This window comes from Eleutherodactylus coqui, chromosome 4 (genome assembly GCF_035609145.1).
Source record: "Eleutherodactylus coqui strain aEleCoq1 chromosome 4, aEleCoq1.hap1, whole genome shotgun sequence".
Classification (NCBI taxonomy): Eukaryota; Metazoa; Chordata; class Amphibia; order Anura; family Eleutherodactylidae; genus Eleutherodactylus; species Eleutherodactylus coqui.
Genome location: NC_089840.1, coordinates 47915232 through 47931946, shown reverse-complemented (window position 1 = coordinate 47931946; position 16715 = coordinate 47915232). Strand labels below are relative to the sequence as shown.

At 57.6% G+C, this 16715-nt stretch overlaps 1 protein-coding gene across 2 annotated transcripts in view; it reads right to left on the bottom strand.

The window, feature by feature from the left end:
• The window catches only part of ILDR2 (immunoglobulin like domain containing receptor 2), a 234264-nt gene that overhangs the window by 126477 nt on the left and 91072 nt on the right, over positions 1-16715 (bottom strand). The gene's annotated exons all lie outside the window — the stretch shown is intronic.

Sequence of the window (16715 nt, the reverse complement as noted above, 5' to 3'; positions counted from 1 at the left end):
CCGCCCGCATGGATGCAGCCTTAAGGTACTTATACAATGAAAAGTTCTGCAAACGTCTACTAAGCTGCGTATTGCAATTTCTTGATACTTTCAAGACCGTCGCTTGCACACAGCTGCAGAAAGAAAGATCACAGCAAGTTACTACCATCTTCCCCTGTACAGCCCCTAGTGACCCACGTTACTGCCGTCTCTCCCTGTACAGCCCCTAATGACCCACGTTACTGCCGTCTCCCCCTGCACAGCCCCTAGTTACCCATGTTACTACCATCTCCCCCTGTACAGCCCCTAGTGACCCAAGTTACTGCCGTCTCCCCCTGCACAGCCCCTAGTGACCCAAGTTACTACCATCTCCCCCTGTACAGCCCCTAGTGACCCATGTTACTGCCATCTCCCCCTGTACAGCCCCTAGTGACCCATGTTACTGCCGCCTCACCTTGTACAGCCCCTAGTGACCCAAGTCACTGCCGTCTCCCCCTGTACAGCCCCCAGTGACCCAAGTTACTGCCATATCCTCCTGTACAGCCACTAGTGACCCAAGTTACTGCCGTCTCCCCCTCTACAGCCCCTAGTGACTCAGTTACTGCCGTCTCCCCCTGTACAGCCCCTAGTGACCCAAGTTACTGCCGTCTCCCCCTGTACAGCCCCTAGTGACCCAAGTTACTGCCGTCTCCCCCTCTACAGCCCCTAGTGACCCAAGTTACTGCAGTCTCCCCCTGTACAGCCCCTAGTGACCCAAGTTACTGCCGTCTCCCCCTCTACAGCCCCTACTGACCCAAGTTACTGCCGTTTCCCCCTCTACAGCCCCTAGTGACCCAAGTTACAGCCGTCTCCCCCTCTACAGCCCCTAGTGACCCAAGTTACTGCCATCTCCCCCTGTACAGCCCCTAGTGACCCACGTTACTGCAGTCTCCCCCTCTACAGCCCCTAGTGACCCAAGTTACTGCCGTTTCCCCCTGTACAGCCCCTAGTGACCCACGTTACTGCAATCTCCCCCTGTACAGCCCCTAGAGACCCAAGTTACTGCCGTTTCCCCCTGTACAGCCCCTAGTGACCCAAGTTACTGCCACCTCCCTTGTACAGCCCCTAGTGATCCATGTTACTGCAGTCTCCCCATGTACAGCCCCTAGTGACCCAAGTTGCTGCCGTCTCCCCCTGTACAGCCCCTAGTGACCCAAGTTACTGCCGTCCCCCCCTGTACAGCCCCTAGTGACCCAAGTTACTGCCGTCCCCCCCTGTACAGCCCCTAGTGACCCACGTTACTGCAGTCTCCCCCTGCACAGCCCCTAGTTACCCATGTTACTGCCATCTCCACCTGTACAGCCCCTAGTGACCCAAGTTACTGCCGTCTCCTCCTGTACAGCCCCTAGTGACCCAAGTTACTGCAGTCTCCCCCTGTACAGCCCCTAGTTACCCATGTTACTGCCATCTCCCCCTGTACAGCCCCTAGTGAGCCAAGTTACTGCCGTCTCCTCCTGTACAGCCCCTAGTGACCCAAGTTACTGCCGTCTCCTCCTGTACAGCCCCTAGTGACCAAAGTTACTGCCGTCTCCCCCTGTGAAGCCCCTAGTGACCCAAGTTACTGCCGTCTCCCCCTGTACAGCCCCTAGTGACCCTAGTTACTGCCGTCTCCCCCTCTACAGCCCCTAGTGACCCAAGTTACTGCAGTCTCCCCCTGTACAGCCCCTAGTGACCCAAGTTACTGCAGTCTCCCCCTGTACAGCCCCTAGTGACCCAAGTTACTGCCGTCTCCCCCTCTACAGCCCCTACTGACCCAAGTTACTGCCGTTTCCCCCTCTACAGCCCCTAGTGACCCAAGTTACTGCCGTCTCCCCCTCTACAGCCCCTAGTGACCCAAGTTACTGCCATCTCCCCCTGTACAGCCCCTAGTGACCCAAGTTACTGCCGTATCCCCCTGTACAACCCCTAGTGACCCACGTTACTGCAGTCTCCCCCTCTACAGCCCCTAGTGACCCAAGTTACTGCCGTTTCCCCCTGTACAGCCCCTAGTGACCCACGTTACTGCTATCTCCCCCTGTACAGCCCCTAGAGACCCAAGTTACTGCCGTTTCCCCCTGTACAGCCCCTAGTGACCCAAGTTACTGCCATCTCCCCCTGTGAAGCCCCTAGTGACCCAAGTTACTGCCACCTCCCTTGTACAGCCCCTAGTGATCCATGTTACTGCAGTCTCCCCATGTACAGCCCCTAGTGACCCAAGTTGCTGCCGTCTCCCCCTGTACAGCCCCTAGTGACCCAAGTTACTGCCGTCCCCCCCTGTACAGCCCCTAGTGACCCAAGTTACTGCCGTCCCCCCCTGTACAGCCCCTAGTGACCCACGTTACTGCAGTCTCCCCCTGCACAGCCCCTAGTTACCCATGTTACTGCCATCTCCACCTGTACAGCCCCTAGTGACCCAAGTTACTGCCGTCTCCTCCTGTACAGCCCCTAGTGACCCAAGTTACTGCAGTCTCCCCCTGTACAGCCCCTAGTTACCCATGTTACTGCCATCTCCCCCTGTACAGCCCCTAGTGAGCCAAGTTACTGCCGTCTCCTCCTGTACAGCCCCTAGTGACCCAAGTTACTGCCGTCTCCTCCTGTACAGCCCCTAGTGACCAAAGTTACTGCCGTCTCCCCCTGTGAAGCCCCTAGTGACCCAAGTTACTGCCGTCTCCCCCTGTACAGCCCCTAGTGACCCAAGTTACTGCAGTCTCCCCCTGTACAGCCCCTAGTTACCCAAGTTACTGCCGTCTCCCACTGGACAGCCCCTAGTGACCCAAGTTACTGCCGTCCCCCCCTGTACAGCCCCTAGTGACCCAAGTTACTGCCGTCTCCTCCTGTACAGCCCCTAGTGACCCAAGTTACTGCCGTCTCCCCCTGTACAGCCCCTAGTCACCCAAGTTACTGCCGTCTCCCCCTGTACAGCCCCTAGTGACCCAAGTTACTGCCGTCCCCCCCGTACAGCCCCTAGTGACCCAAGTTACTGCCGTCCCCCCCTGTACAGCCCCTAGTGACCCGAGTTACTGCCGTCTCCCCCTGTACAGCCCCTAGTGACCCAAGTTACTGCAGTCTCCTCCTGTACAGCCCGTAGTGACCCAAGTTACTGCCGCCTCCCCTGTACAGCGCCTAGTGACCCACGTAACTGCAGTCTACCCCTGTACAGCCCCTAGTGACCCAAGTTACTGCCGTCTCCCCCTGTACAGCCCGTAGTGACCAAAGTTACTGCCGCCCCCCCCCCCCGTACAGCCCCTAGTGACCCACGTTACTGCAAGTTACTGCAGTCTCCCCCTGTACAGCCCCTAGTTACCCAAGTTACTGCCGTCTCCCCCTGTACAGCCCCTAGTGACCCAAGTTACTGCCGTCTCCCCCTGTACAGCCCCTAGTGACCCAAGTTACTGCAGTCTCCCCCTGTACAGCCCCTAGTTACCCAAGTTACTGCCGTCTCCCCCTGTACAGCCCCTAGTTACCCATGTTACTGCCGTCTCCCCCTGTACAGCCCCTAGTGACCCAAGTTACTGCCGTCCCCCCCGTACAGCCCCTAGTGACCCAAGTTACTGCCATCCCCCCCTGTACAGCCCCTAGTGACCCAAGTTTCTGCCGCCCCCCCCCCCTGTACAGCCCCTAGTGACCCAAGTTACTGCCGTCTCCTCCTGTACAGCCCGTAGTGACCCAAGTTACTGCCGCCTCCCCTGTACAGCGCCTAGTGACCCACGTTACTGCAGTCTCCCCCTGTAAGCCCCTAGTGACCCAAGTTACTGCCATCTCCCCCTGTACAGCCCGTAGTGACCCAAGTTATTGCCGCCCCCCCCCCCCGTACAGCCCCTAGTGACCCAAGTTACTGCCGTCTCCTCCTGTGCAGCCCCTAGTTACCCAAGTTACTGCCGTCTCCCCCTGTACAGCCCCTAGTGACCCAAGTTACTGCTGTCTCCTCCTGTACAGCCCCTAGTGACCCAAGTTACTGCCGTCTCCTCCTGTACAGCCCCGAGTGACCCAAGTTACTGCCGTCTCCCCCTGTACAGCCCCTAGTTACCCATGTTACTGCCATCTCCCCCTGTACAGCCCCTAGTGACCCAAGTTACTGCCGCCCCCCCCCCCTGTACAGCCCCTAGTGACCCAAGTTACTGCCGTCTCCTCCTGTACAGCCCGTAGTGACCCAAGTTACTGCCGCCTCCCCTGTACAGCGCCTAGTGACCCACGTTACTGCAGTCTCCCCCTGTACAGCCCCTAGTGACCCAAGTTACTGCCCTCTCCCCCTGTACAGCCCGTAGTGACCCAAGTTACTGCCGCCCCCCCCCGTACAGCCCCTAGTGACCCAAGTTACTGCCGTCTTCTCCTGTACAGCCCCTAGTTACCCAAGTTACTGCCGTCTCCCCTTGTACAGCCCCTAGTGACCCAAGTTACTGCCGTCTCCTCCTGTACAGCCCCTGGTGACCCAAGTTACTGCCGTCTCCCCCTGTACAGCCCCTAGTTACCCATGTTACTGCAATCTCCCCCTGTACAGCCCCTAGTTACCCAAGTTACTGCAGTCTCCCCCTGTACAGCCCCTAGTTACCCATGTTACTGCAGTCTCCCCCTATACAGCCCCTAGTGAGCCAAGTTACTGCCGTTTCCCCCTGTACAGCCCGTAGTGACCCAAGTTACTGCCCCCCCCCCCGTACAGCCCCTAGTGACCCACGTTACTGCAGTCTCCCCCTGTACAGCCCCTAGTTACCCATGTTACTGCCATCTCCCCCTGTACAGCCCCTAGTGACCCAAGTTACTGCCGTCTCCTCCTGTACAGCCCCTAGTGACCCAAGTTACTGCCGTCTCCTCCTGTACAGCCCCTAGTGACCCAAGTTACTGCCGTCTCCCCCTGTGAAGCCCCTAGTGACCCAAGTTACTGCCGTCTCCCCCTGTACAGCCCCTTGTGACCCAAGTTACTGCAGTCTCCCCCTGTACAGCCCCTAGTGACCCAAGTTACTGCAGTCTCCCCCTGTACAGCCCCTAGTTACCCAAGTTACTGCCGTCTCCCCCTGTACAGCCCCTAATGACCCAAGATACTGCCGTCTCCCACTGGACAGCCCCTAGAGACCCAAGTTACTGCCGTCCCCCCCTGTACAGCCGCTAGTGACCCAAGTTACTGCCGTCTCCTCCTGTACAGCCCCTAGTGACCCAAGTTACTGCAGTCTCCCCCTGTACAGCCCCTAGTTACCTAAGTTACTGCCGTCTCCCCCTGTACAGCCCCTAGTGACCCAAGTTACTGCCGTCTCCCCCTGTACAGCCCCTAGTGACCCAAGTTACTGCAGTCTCCCCCTGTACAGCCCCTAGTTACCCAAGTTACTGCCGTCTCCCCCTGTACAGCCCCTAGTGACCCAAGTTACTGCCGTCTCCCACTGCACAGACCCTAGTGACCCAAGTTACTGCCGTCCCCCCCTGTACAGCCCCTAGTGACCCAAGTTACTGCCATCTCCTCCTGTACAGCCCCTAGTGACCCAAGTTACTGCCGTCTCCCCCTGTACAGCCCCTAGTTACCCATGTTACTGTCATCTCCCCCTGTACAGCCCCTAGTTACCCAAGTTACTGCAGTCTCCCCCTGTACAGACCCTAGTTACCCATGTTACTGCAGTCTCCCCCTGTACAGCCCCTAGTGAGCCAAGTTACTGCCGTCTCCCCCTGTACAGCCCGTAGTGACCCAAGTTACTGCCCCCCCCCCGTACAGCCCCTAGTGACCCACGTTACTGCAGTCTCCCCCTGTACAGCCCCTAGTTACCCATGTTACTGCCGTCTCCACCTGTACAGCCCCTAGTGACCCAAGTTACTGCAGTCTCCCCCTCTACAGAACCTAGTTACCCATGTTACTGCCATCTCCCCCCTGTACAGCCCCTAGTGACCCAAGTTACTGCCGTCTCCTCCTGTACAGCCCCTAGTGACTCAAGTTACTGCCGTCTCCTCCTGTACAGCCCCTAGTGACCCAAGTTACTGCCGTCTCCCCCTGTGAAGCCCCTAGTGACCCAAGTTACTGCAGTCTCCCCCTGTACAGCCCCTAGTGACCCAAGTTACTGCAGTCTCCCCCTGTACAGCCCCTAGTTACCCAAGTTACTGCCATCTCCCCCTGTACAGCCCCTAGTGACCCAAGATACTGCCGTCTCCCCCTGTACAGCCCCTAGTGACCCAAGTTACTGCAGTCTCCCCCTGTACAGCCCCTAGTTACCCACGTTACTGCCGTCTCCCCCTGTACAGCCCCTAATGACCCAAGATACTGCCGTCTCCCACTGGACAGCCCCTAGTGACCCAAGTTACTGCCGTCTCCTCCTGTACAGCCCCTAGTGACCCATGTTACTGCAGTCTCCCCCTGTACAGCCCCTAGTGACCCAAGTTACTGCCGTCTCCCCCTGTACAGCCCCTAGTGACCCAAGTTACTGCCGTCTCCCCCTGTACAGCCCCTAGTTACCCATGTTACTGCCATCTCCCCCTGTACAGCCCCTAGTGACCCAAGTTACTGCCGTCTCCTCCTGTACAGCCCCTAGTGACTCAAGTTACTGCCGTCTCCCCCTGTACAGCCCCTAGTGACCCAAGTTACTGCCGTCTCCCCCTGTGAAGCCCCTAGTGACGCAAGTTACTGCCGTCTCCCCCTGTACAGCCCCTTGTGACCCAAGTTACTGCAGTCTCCCCCTGTACAGCCCCTAGTGACCCAAGTTACTGCAGTCTCCCCCTGTACAGCCCCTAGTGACCCAAGTTACTGCCATCTCCCCCTGTACAGCCCCTAGTGACCCAAGATACTGCCGTCTCCCACTGGACAGCCCCTAGTGACCCAAGTTACTGGCGTCCCCCCCTGTACAGCCCCTAGTGACCGAAGTTACTGCCGTCTCCTCCTGTACAGCCCCTAGTGACCCAAGTTACTGCAGTCTCCCCCTGTACAGCCCCTAGTTACCCAAGTTACTGCCGTCTCCCCCTGTACAGCCCCTAGTGACCCAAGTTACTGCCGTCTCCCCCTGTACAGCCCCTAGTGACACAAGTTACTGTAGTCTCCCCCTGTACAGCCCCTAGTGACCCAAGTTACTGCCATCTCCCCTGTACAGCCCCTAGTGACCCAAGATACTGCCGTCTCCCACTGGACAGCCCCTAGTGACCCATGTTACTGCAGTCTCCCCCTGTACAGCCCCTAGTGACCCAAGTTACTGCCGTCCCCCCCTGTACAGCCCCTAGTGACCCAAGTTACTGCCGTCTCCTCCTGTACAGCCCCTAGTGACCCATGTTACTGCAGTCTCCCCCTGTACAGCCCCTAGTGACCCAAGTTACTGCCGTCTCCCCCTGTACAGCCCCTAGTGACCCAAGTTACTGCCGTCTCCCCCTGTACAGCCCCTAGTTACCCATGTTACTGCCATCTCCCCCTGTACAGCCCCTAGTGACCCAAGTTACTGCCGTCTCCTCCTGTACAGCCCCTAGTGACTCAAGTTACTGCCGTCTCCCCCTGTACAGCCCCTAGTGACCCAAGTTACTGCCGTCTCCCCCTGTGAAGCCCCTAGTGACGCAAGTTACTGCCGTCTCCCCCTGTACAGCCCCTTGTGACCCAAGTTACTGCAGTCTCCCCCTGTACAGCCCCTAGTGACCCAAGTTACTGCAGTCTCCCCCTGTACAGCCCCTAGTGACCCAAGTTACTGCCATCTCCCCCTGTACAGCCCCTAGTGACCCAAGATACTGCCGTCTCCCACTGGACAGCCCCTAGTGACCCAAGTTACTGGCGTCCCCCCCTGTACAGCCCCTAGTGACCGAAGTTACTGCCGTCTCCTCCTGTACAGCCCCTAGTGACCCAAGTTACTGCCGTCTCCCCCTGTACAGCCCCTAGTGACCCAAGTTACTGCCATCTCCCCCTGTACAGCCCCTAGTGACCCAAGATACTGCCGTCTCCCACTGGACAGCCCCTAGTGACCCAAGTTACTGGCGTCCCCCCCTGTACAGCCCCTAGTGACCGAAGTTACTGCCGTCTCCTCCTGTACAGCCCCTAGTGACCCAAGTTACTGCAGTCTCCCCCTGTACAGCCCCTAGTTACCCAAGTTACTGCCGTCTCCCCCTGTACAGCCCCTAGTGACCCAAGTTACTGCCGTCTCCCCCTGTACAGCCCCTAGTGACACAAGTTACTGTAGTCTCCCCCTGTACAGCCCCTAGTGACCCAAGTTACTGCCATCTCCCCTGTACAGCCCCTAGTGACCCAAGATACTGCCGTCTCCCACTGGACAGCCCCTAGTGACCCATGTTACTGCAGTCTCCCCCTGTACAGCCCCTAGTGACCCAAGTTACTGCCGTCCCCCCCTGTACAGCCCCTAGTGACCCAAGTTACTGCCGTCTCCTCCTGTACAGCCCCTAGTGACCCATGTTACTGCAGTCTCCCCCTGTACAGCCCCTAGTGACCCAAGTTACTGCCGTCTCCCCCTGTACAGCCCCTAGTGACCCAAGTTACTGCCGTCTCCCCCTGTACAGCCCCTAGTTACCCATGTTACTGCCATCTCCCCCTGTACAGCCCCTAGTGACCCAAGTTACTGCCGTCTCCTCCTGTACAGCCCCTAGTGACTCAAGTTACTGCCGTCTCCCCCTGTACAGCCCCTAGTGACCCAAGTTACTGCCGTCTCCCCCTGTGAAGCCCCTAGTGACGCAAGTTACTGCCGTCTCCCCCTGTACAGCCCCTTGTGACCCAAGTTACTGCAGTCTCCCCCTGTACAGCCCCTAGTGACCCAAGTTACTGCAGTCTCCCCCTGTACAGCCCCTAGTGACCCAAGTTACTGCCATCTCCCCCTGTACAGCCCCTAGTGACCCAAGATACTGCCGTCTCCCACTGGACAGCCCCTAGTGACCCAAGTTACTGGCGTCCCCCCCTGTACAGCCCCTAGTGACCGAAGTTACTGCCGTCTCCTCCTGTACAGCCCCTAGTGACCCAAGTTACTGCCGTCTCCCCCTGTACAGCCCCTAGTGACCCAAGTTACTGTAGTCTCCCCCTGTACAGCCCCTAGTGACCCAAGTTACTGCCATCTCCCCTGTACAGCCCCTAGTGACCCAAGATACTGCCGTCTCCCACTGTACAGCCCCTAGTGACCCAAGTTACTGCCGTCCCCCCCTGTACAGCCCCTAGTGACCAAAGTTACTGCCGTCTCCTCCTGTACAGCCCCTAGTGACCCAAGTTACTGCAGTCTCCCCCTCTACAGCCCCTAGTTACCCATGTTACTGCCATCTCCCCCTGTACAGCCCCTAGTGACCCAAGTTACTGCCGTCTCCTCCTGTACAGCCCCTAGTGACTCAAGTTACTGCCGTCTCCTCCTGTACAGCCCCTAGTGACCCAAGTTACTGCCGTCTCCCCCTGTGAAGCCCCTAGTGACCCAAGTTACTGCCGTCTCCCACTGGACAGCCCCTAGTGACCCAAGTTACTGCCGTCCCCCCCTGTACAGCCCCTAGTGACCCAAGTTACTGCCGTCTCCTCCTGTACAGCCCCTAGTGACCCATGTTACTGCAGTCTCCCCCTGTACAGCCCCTAGTGACCCAAGTTACTGCCGTCTCCCCCTGTACAGCCCCTAGTGACCCAAGTTACTGCCGTCTCCCCCTGTACAGCCCCTAGTGACCCAAGTTACTGCAGTCTCCCCCTGTACAGCCCCTAGTTACCCAAGTTACTGCCGTCTCCCCCTGTACAGCCCCTAGTGACCCAAGTTACTGCCGTCTCCCACTGGACAGACCCTAGTGACCCAAGTTACTGCCGTCCCCCCCTGTACATCCCCTAGTGACCCAAGTTACTGCCGTCTCCTCCTGTACAGCCCCTAGTGACCCAAGTTACTGCCGTCTCCCCCTGTACAGCCCCTAGTTACCCATGTTACTGCCATCTCCCCCTGTACAGCCCCTAGTTACCCAAGTTACTGCAGTCTCCCCCTGTACAGCCCCTAGTTACCCATGTTACTGCAGTCTCCCCCTGTACAGCCCCTAGTGAGCCAAGTTACTGCCGTCTCCCCCTGTACAGCCCGTAGTGACCCAAGTTACTGCCCCCCCCCCCCGTACAGCCACTAGTTACCCACATTACTGCAGTCTCCCCCTGTACAGCCCCTAGTTACCCATGCTACTGCCGTCTCCACCTGTACAGCCCCTAGTGACCCAAGTTACTGCAGTCTCCCCCTCTACAGCCCCTAGTTACCCATGTTACTGCCATCTCCCCCTGTACAGCCCCTAGTGACCCAAGTTACTGCCGTCTCCTCCTGTACAGCCCCTAGTGACTCAAGTTACTGCCGTCTCCTCCTGTACAGCCCCTAGTGACCCAAGTTACTGCCGTCTCCCCCTGTGAAGCCCCTAGTGACGCAAGTTACTGCCGTCTCCCCCTGTACAGCCCCTAGTGACGCAAGTTACTGCAGTCTCCCCCTGTACAGCCCCTAGTGACCCAAGTTACTGCAGTCTCCCCCTGTACAGCCCCTAGTGACCCAAGTTACTGCCATCTCCCCCTGTACAGCCCCTAGTGACCCAAGATACTGCCGTCTCCCACTGGACAGCCCCTAGTGACCCAAGTTACTGCCGTCCCCCCCTGTACAGCCCCTAGTGACCGAAGTTACTGCCGTCTCCCCCTGTACAGCCCCTAGTGACCCAAGTTACTGCAGTCTCCCCCTGTACAGCCCCTAGTTACCCAAGTTACTGCCGTCTCCCCCTGTACAGCCCCTAGTGACCCAAGTTACTGCCGTCTCCCCCTGTACAGCCCCTAGTGACCCAAGTTACTGCAGTCTCCCCCTGTACAGCCCCTAGTTACCCAAGTTACTGCCGTCTCCCCCTGTACAGCCCCTAGTGACCCAAGTTACTGCCGTCTCCCACTGGACAACCCCTAGTGACCCAAGTTACTGCCGTCCCCCCCTGTACAGCCCCTAGTGACCCAAGTTACTGCCGTCTCCTCCTGTACAGCCCCGAGTGACCCAAGTTACTGCCGTATCCTCCTGTACAGCCCCTAGTGACCCAAGTTACTGCCGTCTCCCCCGTACAGCCCCTAGTTACCCACGTTACTGCCGTCTCCCCCTGTACAGCCCCTAGTGACCCAAGTTACTGCCGTCCCCCCTGTACAGCCCCTAGTGATCCAAGTTACTGCCATCCCCCCCTGTACAGCCCCTAGTGACCCAAGTTACTGCCGTCTCCTCCTGTACAGCCCGTAGTGACCCAAGTTACTACCGCCTCCCCTGTACAGCGCCTAGTGACCCACGTTACTGCAGTCTCCCCCTGTAAGCCCCTAGTGACCCAAGTTACTGCCATCTCCCCCTGTACAACCCGTAGTGACCCAAGTTATTGCCATCTCCCCTGTACAGCCCCTAGTGACCCAAGATACTGCCGTCTCCCACTGGACAGCCCCTAGTGACCCATGTTACTGCAGTCTCCCCCTGTACAGCCCCTAGTGACCCAAGATACTGCCGTCTCCCACTGGACAGCCCCTAGTGACCCAAGTTACTGGCGTCCCCCCCTGTACAGCCCCTAGTGACCGAAGTTACTGCCGTCTCCTCCTGTACAGCCCCTAGTGACCCAAGTTACTGCCGTCTCCCCCTGTACAGCCCCTAGTGACCCAAGTTACTGTAGTCTCCCCCTGTACAGCCCCTAGTGACCCAAGTTACTGCCATCTCCCCTGTACAGCCCCTAGTGACCCAAGATACTGCCGTCTCCCACTGGACAGCCCCTAGTGACCCAAGTTACTGCCGTCCCCCCCTGTACAGCCCCTAGTGACCAAAGTTACTGCCGTCTCCTCCTGTACAGCCCCTAGTGACCCAAGTTACTGCAGTCTCCCCCTCTACAGCCCCTAGTTACCCATGTTACTGCCATCTCCCCCTGTACAGCCCCTAGTGACCCAAGTTACTGCCGTCTCCTCCTGTACAGCCCCTAGTGACTCAAGTTACTGCCGTCTCCTCCTGTACAGCCCCTAGTGACCCAAGTTACTGCCGTCTCCCCCTGTGAAGCCCCTAGTGACCCAAGTTACTGCCGTCTCCTCCTGTACAGCCCCTAGTGACTCAAGTTACTGCCGTCTCCCCCTGTACAGCCCCTAGTGACCCAAGTTACTGCCGTCTCCCCCTGTGAAGCCCCTAGTGACGCAAGTTACTGCCGTCTCCCCCTGTACAGCCCCTTGTGACCCAAGTTACTGCAGTCTCCCCCTGTACAGCCCCTAGTGACCCAAGTTACTGCAGTCTCCCCCTGTACAGCCCCTAGTGACCCAAGTTACTGCCATCTCCCCCTGTACAGCCCCTAGTGACCCAAGATACTGCCGTCTCCCACTGGACAGCCCCTAGTGACCCAAGTTACTGGCGTCCCCCCCTGTACAGCCCCTAGTGACCGAAGTTACTGCCGTCTCCTCCTGTACAGCCCCTAGTGACCCAAGTTACTGCCGTCTCCCCCTGTACAGCCCCTAGTGACCCAAGTTACTGTAGTCTCCCCCTGTACAGCCCCTAGTGACCCAAGTTACTGCCATCTCCCCTGTACAGCCCCTAGTGACCCAAGATACTGCCGTCTCCCACTGGACAGCCCCTAGTGACCCAAGTTACTGCCGTCCCCCCCTGTACAGCCCCTAGTGACCAAAGTTACTGCCGTCTCCTCCTGTACAGCCCCTAGTGACCCAAGTTACTGCAGTCTCCCCCTCTACAGCCCCTAGTTACCCATGTTACTGCCATCTCCCCCTGTACAGCCCCTAGTGACCCAAGTTACTGCCGTCTCCTCCTGTACAGCCCCTAGTGACTCAAGTTACTGCCGTCTCCTCCTGTACAGCCCCTAGTGACCCAAGTTACTGCCGTCTCCCCCTGTGAAGCCCCTAGTGACCCAAGTTACTGCCGTCTCCCCCTGTACAGCCCCTTGTGACCCAAGTTACTGCAGTCTCCCCCTGTACAGCCCCTAGTGACCCAAGTTACTGCAGTCTCCCCCTGTACAGCCCCTAGTTACCCAAGTTACTGCCATCTCCCCCTGTACAGCCCCTAGTGACCCAAGATACTGCCGTCTCCCCCTGTACAGCCCCTAGTGACCCAAGTTACTGCAGTCTCCCCCTGTACAGCCCCTTGTTACCCAAGTTACTGCCGTCTCCCCCTGTACAGCCCCTAATGACCCAAGATACTGCCGTCTCCCACTGGACAGCCCCTAGTGACCCAAGTTACTGCTGTCCCCCCCTGTACAGCCCCTAGTGACCCAAGTTACTGCCGTCTCCTCCTGTACAGCCCCTAGTGACCCATGTTACTGCAGTCTCCCCCTGTACAGCCCCTAGTGACCCAAGTTACTGCCGTCTCCCCCTGTACAGCCCCTAGTGACCCAAGTTACTGCCGTCTCCCCCTGTACAGCCCCTAGTGACCCAAGTTACTGCAGTCTCCCCCTGTACAGCCCCTAGTTACCCAAGTTACTGCCGTCTCCCCCTGTACAGCCCCTAGTGACCCAAGTTACTGCCGTCTCCCACTGGACAGACCCTAGTGACCCAAGTTACTGCCGTCCCCCCCTGTACATCCCCTAGTGACCCAAGTTACTGCCGTCCCCCCCTGTACAGCCCCTAGTGACCCAAGTTACTGCCGTCTCCCCCTGTACAGCCCCTAGTTACCCATGTTACTGCCATCTCCCCCTGTACAGCCCCTAGTTACCCAAGTTACTGCAGTCTCCCCCTGTACAGCCCCTAGTTACCCATGTTACTGCAGTCTCCCCCTGTACAGCCCCTAGTGAGCCAAGTTACTGCCGTCTCCCCCTGTACAGCCCGTAGTGACCCAAGTTACTGCCCCCCCCCCCCGTACAGCCACTAGTTACCCACATTACTGCAGTCTCCCCCTGTACAGCCCCTAGTTACCCATGTTACTGCCGTCTCCACCTGTACAGCCCCTAGTGACCCAAGTTACTGCAGTCTCCCCCTCTACAGCCCCTAGTTACCCATGTTACTGCCATCTCCCCCTGTACAGCCCCTAGTGACCCAAGTTACTGCCGTCTCCTCCTGTACAGCCCCTAGTGACTCAAGTTACTGCCGTCTCCTCCTGTACAGCCCCTAGTGACCCAAGTTACTGCCGTCTCCCCCTGTGAAGCCCCTAGTGACGCAAGTTACTGCCGTCTCCCCCTGTACAGCCCCTAGTGACGCAAGTTACTGCAGTCTCCCCCTGTACAGCCCCTAGTGACCCAAGTTACTGCAGTCTCCCCCTGTACAGCCCCTAGTGACCCAAGTTACTGCCATCTCCCCCTGTACAGCCCCTAGTGACCCAAGATACTGCCGTCTCCCACTGGACAGCCCCTAGTGACCCAAGTTACTGCCGTCCCCCCCTGTACAGCCCCTAGTGACCGAAGTTACTGCCGTCTCCCCCTGTACAGCCCCTAGTGACCCAAGTTACTGCAGTCTCCCCCTGTACAGCCCCTAGTTACCCAAGTTACTGCCGTCTCCCCCTGTACAGCCCCTAGTGACCCAAGTTACTGCCGTCTCCCCCTGTACAGCCCCTAGTGACCCAAGTTACTGCAGTCTCCCCCTGTACAGCCCCTAGTTACCCAAGTTACTGCCGTCTCCCCCTGTACAGCCCCTAGTGACCCAAGTTACTGCCGTCTCCCACTGGACAGCCCCTAGTGACCCAAGTTACTGCCGTCCCCCCCTGTACAGCCCCTAGTGACCCAAGTTACTGCCGTCTCCTCCTGTACAGCCCCGAGTGACCCAAGTTACTGCCGTATCCTCCTGTACAGCCCCTAGTGACCCAAGTTACTGCCGTCTCCCCCGTACAGCCCCTAGTTACCCACGTTACTGCCGTCTCCCCCTGTACAGCCCCTAGTGACCCAAGTTACTGCCGTCCCCCCTGTACAGCCCCTAGTGACCCAAGTTACTGCCATCCCCCCCTGTACAGCCCCTAGTGACCCAAGTTACTGCCGTCTCCTCCTGTACAGCCCGTAGTGACCCAAGTTACTACCGCCTCCCCTGTACAGCGCCTAGTGACCCACGTTACTGCAGTCTCCCCCTGTAAGCCCCTAGTGACCCAAGTTACTGCCATCTCCCCCTGTACAACCCGTAGTGACCCAAGTTATTGCCGCCCCCCCCCCGTACAGCCCCTAGTGACCCAAGTTACTGCCGTCTCCTCCTGTGCAGCCCCTAGTTACCCAAGTTACTGCCGTCTCCCCCTGTACAGCCCCTAGTGACCCAAGTTACTGCCGTCTCCTCCTGTACAGCCCCTAGTGACCCAAGTTACTGCCGTCTCCTCCTGTACAGCCCCTAGTGACCCAAGTTACTGCCATCTCCCCCTGTACAGCCCCTAGTTACCCATGTTACTGCCATCTCCCCCTGTACAGCCCCTAGTGACCCAAGTTACTGCCGTCTCCCCCTGTACAGCCCCTAGTTACCCAAGTTACTGCAGTCTCCCCCTGTACAGCCCCTAGTTACCCATGTTACTGCCATCTCCCCCTGTACAGCCCCTAGTGACCCAAGTTACTGCAGTCTCCCCCTGTACAGCCCCTAGTGAGCCAAGTTACTGCCGTCTCCTCCTGTACAGCCCCTAGTGACCCAAGGTACTGCCATCTCCCCCTGTACAGCTCCTAGTTACCCAAGTTACTGCCGTCTCCCCCTGTACAGCCCCTAATTACCCATGTTACTGCCATCTCCCCCTGTACAGCCCCTAGTGACCCAAGTTACTGCAGTCTCCCCCTGTAACTTTAGTTACAGAATATCAGAAAACAGCTTTAGGCCTCATGTCCACTAGCAAAATGGAATTGCGGATTCCGCAGTGGATTTTGCACATAGGGAATCATTGGCCATCCGCGGTCCATTAAATTGATTTTTATAGAATTGCGGATGGCATTTTTATAGAATTGCGTTTTTCAGGCGCAGGAGAAAAAACAAGGCATGCTCCATTTTACCGCAGATTCCACGCGGATCGGCCACATTGCTATCACATTGATAGCAATAGCATATCTGCATGCAAAAAAAGTACCATTTAAAGCAAATTCGTGCGGAATCTGCCGCGGAAATCCGTGGCAGATTCTGCGCGGATTGTATTTTTCTAGTGGACATGAGGCCTTAAAGGGGCTATTCTGGTTAGAGGAGGAACTTTAAAGTTTTCATCGATTCACTGGATGGGTGACAACTGATAGATTAATGGGGGTCTAAAAAGTAGGACCCCCACTCCTATGAAGAATAGCACAACTCAAGTTGCAGTCAGACCTCCTTTCTTAGGACTGGTAATTATTAGGAAATTATAGTACCAGTGTTTCTGGTGGCGCCACCCAGCTCTGCTACATGCGCATGTCACACACACACACACACACACACAGCTCTGCTACATGCGCGTCTCACACATACACACACAGCTCTGCTACATGTGCGTGTCACACACACACAGCTCTTTTACATGCGCGTGTCACACACACACAACTCTGTTACATGCGCGTGTCATACATACACAGCTCTGCTACATGCGCGTGTACCACACACACAGCTCTGCTGCATGCGCGTGTACCACACACACAGCTCTGCTACATGCGCGTGTACCACACACAGCTCTGCTACATGCGCGTGTACCACACACAGCTCTGCTACATGCGCGTGTACCACACACAGCTCTGCTACATGCGCGTGTACCACACACACAGCTCTGCTACATGTGTGTCACACACACAGCTCTGCTATATGTGTGTCACACACACAGCTCTGCTACATGCGTGTCACACACACAGCTCTGCTACATGCGTGTCACACACATAGCTCTGCTACATGCGCGTCACACACAGAGCTCTGCTACATGCGTGTCACACACACAGCTCTGCTACAT